The following is a 10,397-nucleotide window of genomic DNA, read 5'->3' on the forward strand; positions in this document are numbered from 1 at the left end:
ATAAAAGCCAAAGAATGACTAAATTTGATTAAGAATCAAAAAGAATCCAAAAGAGGCATTTTTGTATTTTTTTTTCCTAAATGTACATGAACATGGACTCTCTGGAGTGCCCTGTTCATTCCTGGGATATTGGCTGTACATAAACAGAAAATAAACTCTCCTTGTCTACCAACAACTGGAAAACAAATCCCCAAGGAGCACAGTGAGCACTCTCAGGGTGATCGATGACAGACGTACAGTCAGGAGCCACTTTCTATGCTTGGAGCAGAGGAAAGGTCCACAGAGATGTGAACCCAAAAAAGCTGTGCATAAAACTTGAAAAGAGGGCAATGCATATTCTGGAGTCCCTTTGGATTTTTTCTTTTACTAACAGAGGATTGTAACCTAAGTGGTTTCTGGCCACAGCAGAAAGCAACAAAAGGCTGCATGGCTGATTTTTCTTAAATGAAAAAAAGAAGGGTTTATGCTATTTAAATTGCACGGTCCAGATGGTGTTTTCCACCCTTCATGCTCCTTTGGCTGTGGCCGTGTCTTGCCTATGACCTTTGTGGCAGGACACACTCACCAGTCAGCAATTTCACCACTGCTTGGGTCCAAATGAGCTATGGAGAAAGAAATTAGGGTGAGCGGAGAGGCCACAGCTGGGAGAGATCAGCCACACTCAACAGGCCTCTCCCACATATATAAACAGAGCAGACCAGGGAAAGAAGGGCAGGAAAATAAAATACTGAGGTTTAGAGGGTAGTGCCTGAGGCCTGCAAAGTCCCGTAACGACATGATATGCGCCTACAGGTTCTAACCCAATTGCTGAAAATCCCTGAGTGTCTCTGAAAAGGTGACTATTAAATGTCTCAGTGAAACGTTCAAGTGCTTTTTGATACCACAAACTATTTTTTCATGCACTTAAACTGTTTCTTAATACCTAACTGAAAGGAGACAATCATTTAGTAAGTTTATTCTCATGTAGGAAAATGTCTCCTTTAATAATGGACTGTGTTCTCTGGGTTTTGAGTTCCTGCTGTGGTTTTAAATCTCTATCTTCACTGCAGGTCCCAGTTGAAAATTTCTAGGATTCAAAATTCATGTGAACCAAAATCCTACCCTGTTTATTAGAAGAAATATTAAAGAACGTAGCATGTCTTTCACAGCATATTGCATTTGCACCTGAACTGTAAAAGGAAACTAATGCCTTTAGCAATGGATTATGGCTTTTTAAGTACCACTTTCCTTGCATAATACTGCAATAAAAAAAAGAAAGCTTCCAAATGAGATATCAGTATTTTTTCTACAGAGTGAAGGAAATATTTTTAACTCCATAGTTGTGGTTTATGTTCAGCTACCTGCTATTGAAACACTAAGGTTTCTTTTTTGTTTATTCTTTTGCCCAAAAGCAAAGGGTCACCCTTCCATTCCTCTTTCTCTTTCCTCCATGTCAAGGAGAATGCATGCCAACTCAGCCTCTTCCTGAAATAAACAAAATCCTGTGAATAAGAAACACTTCACCAGAATTCTACTGGCCCAGGATGCTCTTATGATGTGTAGCATAATTGGGTCCTCCCCAGGAAAGAACACTAAATTTAAATTGTGGACTCTATCAACAGCAAAGGCAACAAAAAGTAAGCTCTGAGCAACACACCCAGTGACTGTTTTAGAATAAATAGTTCTTGAAAATACTGGGCATAGCTTCTAAAAATTAATTATGGGGTTCACTTTTTAATCTTGTCTTCAAGGCTAGATTTTTTTTTAAGAAGAAAAGGAAACCCACTCTTACATGCTTCTAGTTGGAATATGCTGATTTTCTGGAAGACAAAATGTATTGAGAAACAAAGTTATTCCTACCCTTGGAAACAGCAATTCTATGTCTAGGGATTTATTCTAAATCAGAGATTCAAGCAACTTTTGCATATAATGGTAACACATAAGAAACAGGGTCAGTGTTCAAAAGTAGACAAAGGATCAAATCAATTATGGGATGATAGAATGGTTTGAAGAATATTTATTAATATTGGAAAATATTGTGAGACAACGTTAAGTTTTCCAAATGATACAAACTATTGATTAACTTGATCTTCATGTTTCAAGTATACATTTATATATGTGTGTGTTTATATGTACATGCTGATTTATAACTATATATACAAGTAGAATCTAAGAATGAAAGGAAAAAATATTATTTTTGTTCTCTATTTCAACATTGCCTATTATTCTCAAATTTTCTACAATGAACACAGATTGATGTTAAAATTAGATAAAATAAATGTAAAAAGTATGTTAAAAATTTCAAAATTGTATATCCTGAAGAATTTAAAAATCATATATCTTGGAACTAAAAAAATCCCAACTGGCCTAATTTTTTATTAAAAAGTTAATGTGTTTTTCAGATAAAGCCCAGAGATCTTAATTGATTTATCTAAGCAAATACTTTGATGATTCCACCTATTTTTTAACTGAAAAAAAATACAATTTACTTATCATAAGAAAGCCTGAGCAAGCTATTTCAAAGGCCTCTATTCACCCACCATCAGCTTTCAGGTTTCCTCTGGTTACCAAGGACAAGTTCTAAGAATTAAGATAAATACTAAAAACCCACAAAGTGATAGAATTAGAGTTGGGTGGGCCCCAGAGATTTCCATGCCATGTACAATGGAACGACCAGTTCAGCAGTGGTTCAGAGGAGCCTCCTCAGGGGAACAAGGACACAGAGCATGTATGACTGCTTCTACTAAAGCAGTGCCATTTTCATTTGTTTTATATAGTGGGTCTCAGTTTAGATCCCTCCAGTAGAAAACTAGGATTTGGGTACAAGTATTTTATTTGAGAGATGAACCCAGGAAGTACTGTGAGGGAAATGGAGAAGAAAAATTGGGAGGAGAAGGAACACTAACACACTCGAAGGTGTGTTAGTGTGAGGGTTACCACTGTAGACAAATGGGGATCCTTTTGGCTGGGGACCCTCTGAGAGATTGTGAAACATGCCTTAATAATGTTTCACTGCAGTGAGACTCTGAGAAACCTGGACTATTTATCCACCAACTCTTGTCCCACACTGATTGAGGGTCCATCCTAGAAGGTTAACTTACTGGCACTTGATGCCTAACCAACTACCTAACCAACTAAGCACTCTTCTGCAAACTGCCCTGGGTAGAGAGAAGAAGGAAGCCTTCAATGAGCATGTAAGTGTTCACTTTAAGTCATGAAGTCATGGAGAGAACATAGGCTTAGAGGCAGGTTGGACCTGAGGTTGAATCATGGCTCTGTCACCTACAAAACTTTGGGCAGGCTATTAAGTCAACCTGGAACTCTAGTTTTTCATCAAAAAAGGTAAACTGTAAATGTTTAGCATGAACACTTTAAGTATTCATTCCCTTCCACCTTAGAATATCAAGCAATTTTCCACTGTGCCAGTTCACTAGTCAGGGCTGCTAAAAGCAACAGTCTACTTATCATTTGAATAAAGCACAAAATGTGAACTTTAAGCTCTGCTCTATCACTTGCCATTTTGGTATTCCCACCCTGAGCACTCATTTATCTTTTATGATAATTATTCTGTATGATAATTTGGTGGGTTCCTGTATCATTCAGGAATATTTTTCTATTTTATTTTTTTATTGGGGTATCGTTGTTTTACAATGTTGTATTAGTTTCTTTTGTACAGAGAAGTGGAGTTCCCTGTGCTATACAGCAGGTTCTCATTAGTTATCTATTTTTTACATATTAGTGTATATATGTCAAACCCAATCTCCCAGTTCATCCCACCACCCCCTTTCCTCACTTGGTGTCCATACATTTGTTCTCTACATCTGTGTCTCTGTTTCTGCCTTGCAAATATTTTAGATCAACAATTTCTGTGTTATAATAAAGTAATAAATATTCTAAGTTTTAAATTTTATAATAATAACAAGCAGCACACTATTTAGTGCATAATATATACAAAACAATCTTTACAGCAGACTTTACATGCATCATCTCAATAAAGTTCAATAATTATACTTGTTAGGTACTATTACTAAGCCTATTTTACTGATGATAAAAATTGAAACTTGGAGAAGGTAAGTAAATTGCTCATGATTGGTAACTAAAATACAATATAACCTGAGCCCCAGCCTAGATCTGAATGACTCCAGAACTAACACGCAACAATTGCACTCTACTCCCTTCCACTTTACCAGCAACTGGGCAGACCACATGCATACAAGTGAACATGATCTGCCAACCCTCGAATCACCAATCAGCTAGGGCAGCACTCTAATAGTCAATAGTGGTTTAGTAGAAATGATCAACATCCTGCCTTAACAGATCACTACTACACACCATTTCAAACTTGTCATTTCCAGTCTCCTTTATTGGACCTTTGGAGCCAAAGAGATCTGGGTTTAAAATCTGGTCGAGCATTTCATATCTGTATGCTGTTGGGCAAGTGGCTTTACTTCCATGTGACTTAGTTCCCAAGAATGCCCAACATGAAGAGCTGGCAGAATATAAAAATTAATGAAGATGTATTACAAGTGTCTGAGATACAGTACGTCTCACAAAAGCATTGCTGGCAACTACTACTCCCCAGTCATCAGCAGAGCATTCATTCCATGTCCATTAACTGATTATAATGGTTTGGACTCCAGACTGGTATGGTAGATGTCCTAGTGCTCAAAGTATATGAAAATGGAACTGTTATGTTAATTAAACTTCTCCACGGTTGTGAGTAGTAATCATGGCTAAAATGTTGTGCCAGATTTTTCACAATCAGTAAAATTGGTCCTATATCCTTGAATAAGTATCCATTTATAGATTTATGTAGAATATAGATATACATGGAGAGAGGACAGCTGTTCATATATAATGATATGTATATATACGTTTATGTATTTATATGTCTAAATAAAATAAACTCACTTCTGCTTTATATAGGTTGTTGAAGAAAACATGCAATTTTACTACTCCTACAACATAATAAATTTATTAACTCATCTTCGTGAATGGATGATGTGATGATAGTAGTAAAGAGTTAAGAGTGAGAAAAGAGGTAGAGGAAATAAAATTAAGAAATGAAATCTATCCTGAAAATCCTGTGATTGCCCATCGGTGAAGTCATTTTGGAAAAACAGCCTGTGGGTAAAATTGTAAACACCATATGTTTTTGAGTACTGAAGTGTTGTCTAAGAAAATTACTGAAAATAAAAAAACTTTAATTCCAAGATTATTTTGAATTGGCAGAAACAGTCATAATACTAATAACCCTTTTCCTTTAACACCTTGCTGGTTCTGCAAATAGTTATTTATACTAACTAAAATGAAGGGTACAAAGAATATATGTCTTTATTGAACTTTATAAATTCCATATTTATTGGGGGAGAAGGAGCTTCTAAGGGATAAAAAGCTGTAATTTTTGGTATTTCTGTCATTAACTCACTCTGACCTTTCTCTGTCTAGATTTCTCACACAAACCCAGGCAAAACGGTGCTATTTGTCCTCTAAGTTCAGTTTAAAAAAAAAGTTATAAATAGGATTAGATACTGTAAAATAAAAACTATCACACATCCAAAATTAGATCATATTTTTCATTGTTAGTTTCCTCCATGATTCTTAAAAAGAAATGTAAACAGTATCATAGATAAATGCAAGCTTCAGGATCATCTTGTAGCACTAGTATTGAGTCACAGTAGAACCCTTAACAACTGGTGTAAAGGCAGTAGAGAGGAGATGGCTGTCATGATCCATATCAGTGTTTGATTAGATAGATATAGTGTTTGTAATAAAGCATGTCCTAACACTACATCTGAGGAAGAAACAGAGGAAATAACATGGAATCCAAAATTCATTTTCACACAGTGTTAGCATGTACATCAGTCAACCATCACATGGTTTGGGAGTTGTATAAATTTTCATGCAGCACTTTGAGTAAGTTTATCAGTTGTGATGCTTTCAGCTGTTGAACAACAACAGATTTATCAAACTAATTCATGTGCAATTTAATGAGGATATAAAAATGCTTAACAAAAAGTGGTTTACCACTAGTTAATAGAGATTTACATGAACAATCATTTCCTGCTAATGCCTGTTAATCTGACAAACAGAATTCCCACAAATAGAACTGCTGTGTGATTTGGGCAAGTCCTTCAACCACTCTGATCTTTAGTAACTTCATGCAGAGGGCGTGGATTTGTTGATTGCTTTCATAAGTTAAATTCATTTTAAGAGTACAATTATACTGAACTAGGAAGTTTAAAAATGATGCAATGTCTTTTGGAAGGTTTTGGAAATTTTTTTCCTGAATTATTTGCATTCTTCCTCTCATATTTGCCCACTTGCATATTTACATAACCAGGCAATAAATTAAGTCCTTTTTCCCCTACTACTTAATTTAGGAATGACATATTTCTTGCACTTTTTATTGTATTTCTTTCATAGATTTCCACTCCATTAGAAACTAAGCTCTTTGAGACATGATCTATGCCTATTTTTTCGTATTTTTCACTGTACTTAGTAAAATGCTCTGCTCATAAGATACATTCATTAAATATTTTTTAATAACTTAATGTTGCCTGAGGGTATCAATTTAGTGTGAGCGCTGGTGTCTGCCTCTCCCAGCCACTACCACAGTTACTGAGGCTGTGGATATGACATAATCTGAAACCCAGATTGGAGAGTTTCTCCACTCTTGTCTTTATTCTATTGTTCTAAGCTGTTTCAGAAATCTGCTCTTGCTTTCTACCCTTTTGGCTTTGAGAACTGGTTCACCCTCCTTGTTTTGTTCCGTTTGGCTTTGGCAACTATTCCCAGACTGTTTACCTTGTGTATTGACCTTGGAAACCCTTAAGATTTGCCTCTGCTAATTGTCTCCACCTGCTTTGGCTCCAAATTCAAAATCATTGCCCAGAGTAGTCACCTGAGACACCACCTGCCCCATCACATGGAAAGAAGATCATATTTTATTTCTTTGGACAACATCCATCTTATCAGATTCATCCAAAACTCAGATTTGTTTGTAATGAACACTTGAAACACAAACTGCTATGTTTAAAAGTTTCTAGCTGTGAAGATGAAGAGAACATTCATTTGATTCCAATAACAAATGCCTACATTGAAATAAAGCAGTAGAGGAGTAGATGCACTTTTTGATAGAATATGTGAAGAATGTGGAAAAATAATTGAGAATTAAGAAAGATAACATATAACTGAATTACAGGATCCTGGGGTTAAAAAGAACTCCAGAGGTTTAAATAAATAGGAATTCTTATAAAAATCTTCACACAAAAGAAATCTCCTCTATATAGTATTTCTGATACATGATCATTTAGACTGTGTTTTAATATTTCCAGGGATAAAGAGCTAAGTAAGCCAATATCTTAGGAATTCTATATTGAATGGAAATTTACATTTAGTAATTTCCACCATTTGTCCTAGTTCAATCCTTTGAAACCACCAAAAAAAGACTTTTCTTTTCCATACAGCTCTTTAAAATACTGTAAGGTGACCATGACAGCCCCCACTACCATCATCACCTCTGTGTGTGTGTGTGTGTGTGTGTGTGTGTGTGTGTGTCCGTCCAATCTAATCATAAGAGCTTTCTACTTATTAGTACTGAGGCAAGTACTTTACATATATTACTTCCTTATCATAATTTATGAAGTTGTTATTAATTTCACTGCAGGCTCATGTTTAACTTTTCAGAGCATGATTTCTATCATGTACTAATAATGTGGTCTTTAAGCTTGAATTTTAAAATGAGGATGATGATACATACCTCATATAGTTGTTGTGAGGCTTAAGTGAATTAAAGTTTGTTGTAAGGATTAAGTTTGGTAAAGTATGAAAAGCACAAGATTTTCAACAAACTGTGATTGCCATTAGCCATCAGGATTAACTGCTTTCAAGCCAGACATCCTCTATCTACTACTTCTGTGACTGACTTTAAAATATTCACATAATTATAAAAAATAATATGTATTCAGTATAAAAACTGAGACAAAAAGCAGAATTAACATAGTGCATAGTAGAAAGACAAAGATAGTATTTGGAGTATAGTTGTTCAATTTTTATTTGCATAGCATTTTAATTATTTATTTAGATTAAGGCATCTGATTTGTATTAAGGTTTTTAGCATTAATACACAAGCATCTTACCATGTTGTTGGAAACTCTTGTCTCTTCATAGTTTCATTTTGATGAATGCATGATATTCCATCAAGTGAATGTATCATGATTATAGTAACTAATTTCCTCATTTGGACATTTACTTAAATAGTTCACTATTATCACACTGTATAACAAGCATGTTTATTGATAACTATTGTTCTGTTTTCAGTTTTTATTAGGATAGAACTCAGATTTTTTTTAAAAAGAGATAATCCTGATATATATACTTCCACTTGATATTGTTAACCAAAATGAAAGACTGCATATTTACATATCTTACATTGTGTGTGTGAGTGTGTGACTATTAAACTTCATTGTGTTGATTTTGTCACATATTGATTTGATGGGTCCAGTGTTTTCATATATATCTCTCAATTCTGCTTCTTCTACAAACACAATGTATCTAAGTCTTCATTCAAATTACTTATATGAACTTTAAGGAAGAAGTATATAGGATAGACACTCTTGATATGCCACTGGAAATACCACCTCCAGGTTAGTACTGGTCCATTAATCAACACTCTGGAAACATTGTTTAAATAGCTAAAAATTGACTAACTATACCATCTTTTAGTCCACATGTCTCTATATCATCAACAAGATGGTAAAATTCCTCCTAAAATATGCTATCCCAAGGCAAATTCATTTTTATATGGATTCAAACAATTATATGGAATTTGAAACTACATAGGGAAATTTTGGATGCATACCGTCTTAAAATAGGTGTTAGTAGATAATATGAATTAATCAATCTGTCTCGTTTCCACTGCCTAGACAATTATCCATACAATATTTAGAGAACACTTGTTAAGGACTTTGCCCTGTGTCTCATGTATATTTCTCAATAGAAAAAAATAATAATAATTTTGCCTAAAAAGGCAGGTTTATTGTTTTAAAAATAAAAGCATAGAAAATTATTGTCTGATAATTTTTTTAAAAAAATAAAAGCATTAGTGGTTGCGTGGATGGATGGATAAATGAATGGATAGATGGATGAATGAAAGATAATGTCTTAAATGTTTACAGCATCTTTAAGCTTTTTTGGTCAACAGTACATTGTCCTGCATTCACTGAGCTTTACTTGTGGCTTGACAGGCAAGTCTTATCAAAGTGCATATTTGCTAAAAGAAGGGGCTCTCATCAGTTAGTTCTGAATACATCTAATGGCAGCATTGTCTTGGTCCAATGCTTAATAAATGTTTCAACAGATAGACTATACTCTCTGCAAATATAACCCTTGACATAATAAAAATAATTTCAAGTGAAATTAGATTTTACATATCAGCTTATCACTAAAATACTGTTTATTCCTTTTCAAAGCACTACCCAAAAAATGAATTTCAAAAGAATTACTCATCTTTTCCTTTGACAGATAAAATAAGCCTAACAAAATTAAAGGGGCCTTTCCACCGTACCCAGAAAGGCGTTGTTCTGGGTTCCCATCATAAATTAAAGCGAAAATTTACCATGTCCAGAGTCCTTGATGTCCTGCAAATGAAGGAACAAGATGTCCTCAAATTTCTTGCAGTAGGAGCCCACTCAGGTGGCACCAACCCTGATTTCCAAATGCAACAGTCATTTATAAAAGGAAAAATGATGGCATTACCTCATTAATCTGAAGCGAACCTCGGGAAGCTTCTGCTGGCGGCTCGTGCCACTGTTGCCACTGAAAACGCTGCTGAGGTCAATGTCACATCCTCTCGGAATGCTGGCCCCCCGAGCTGTGCTGAAGTTCGCCACTGCCACTGTGGCAGGCGCTCCACACCTAGAACCTTCCCTAACCGGATCCACGCAGCCTTCTGGGAGCCGCGACTTCCAGTGGGTACTGATTCCAGGACAACCACCAGCCTCTCACAGAGTCGTCTTATGTTAACCTGCATAACTGTATCACACAGACTCTCCTCTGCACTGTGTGGACGTTGCCGTCCCCGCCACGGCTCAGCAGGTCTGACACGTTGGTTGCTGGGCCAGGAAGTTCGGCGCGTGTGCGGCACCGTCTCTGGGCGGCCACGCCTGATCTCTACTGCTACGGAGGTCCTGTAGGTTCAAAAGGCAGAGCAGGCAGTGCTGAAAAGGCTGTGACCGGGGAGGGATTTCAGGGAGAACCGACTGTACTTACCGGAGGTCGCTGGCTGGTCTGAAGGCACAGGTGCCCTCTGTGCCCATCCAGCAGTTCCCTGATGAAGACTGGACCTCAGCCTGCCACTGGGGACTGGTCTGCAGCCCCACCGTTCAGTTCACTGAATGGGTAGGAACCACCACTGT

General features: G+C 36.3%; 1 pseudogene; it reads left to right on the forward strand.

The window, feature by feature from the left end:
* Window positions 1-9,599: 9,599 nt before the first annotated feature.
* On the forward strand, window positions 9,600-10,175 carry LOC132488111 (small ribosomal subunit protein uS2B-like; annotated as a pseudogene).
* Window positions 10,176-10,397: the final 222 nt, after the last annotated feature.

This window comes from Mesoplodon densirostris, chromosome 4 (genome assembly GCF_025265405.1).
Source record: "Mesoplodon densirostris isolate mMesDen1 chromosome 4, mMesDen1 primary haplotype, whole genome shotgun sequence".
In the NCBI taxonomy this organism is placed as follows: domain Eukaryota; kingdom Metazoa; phylum Chordata; class Mammalia; order Artiodactyla; family Ziphiidae; genus Mesoplodon; species Mesoplodon densirostris.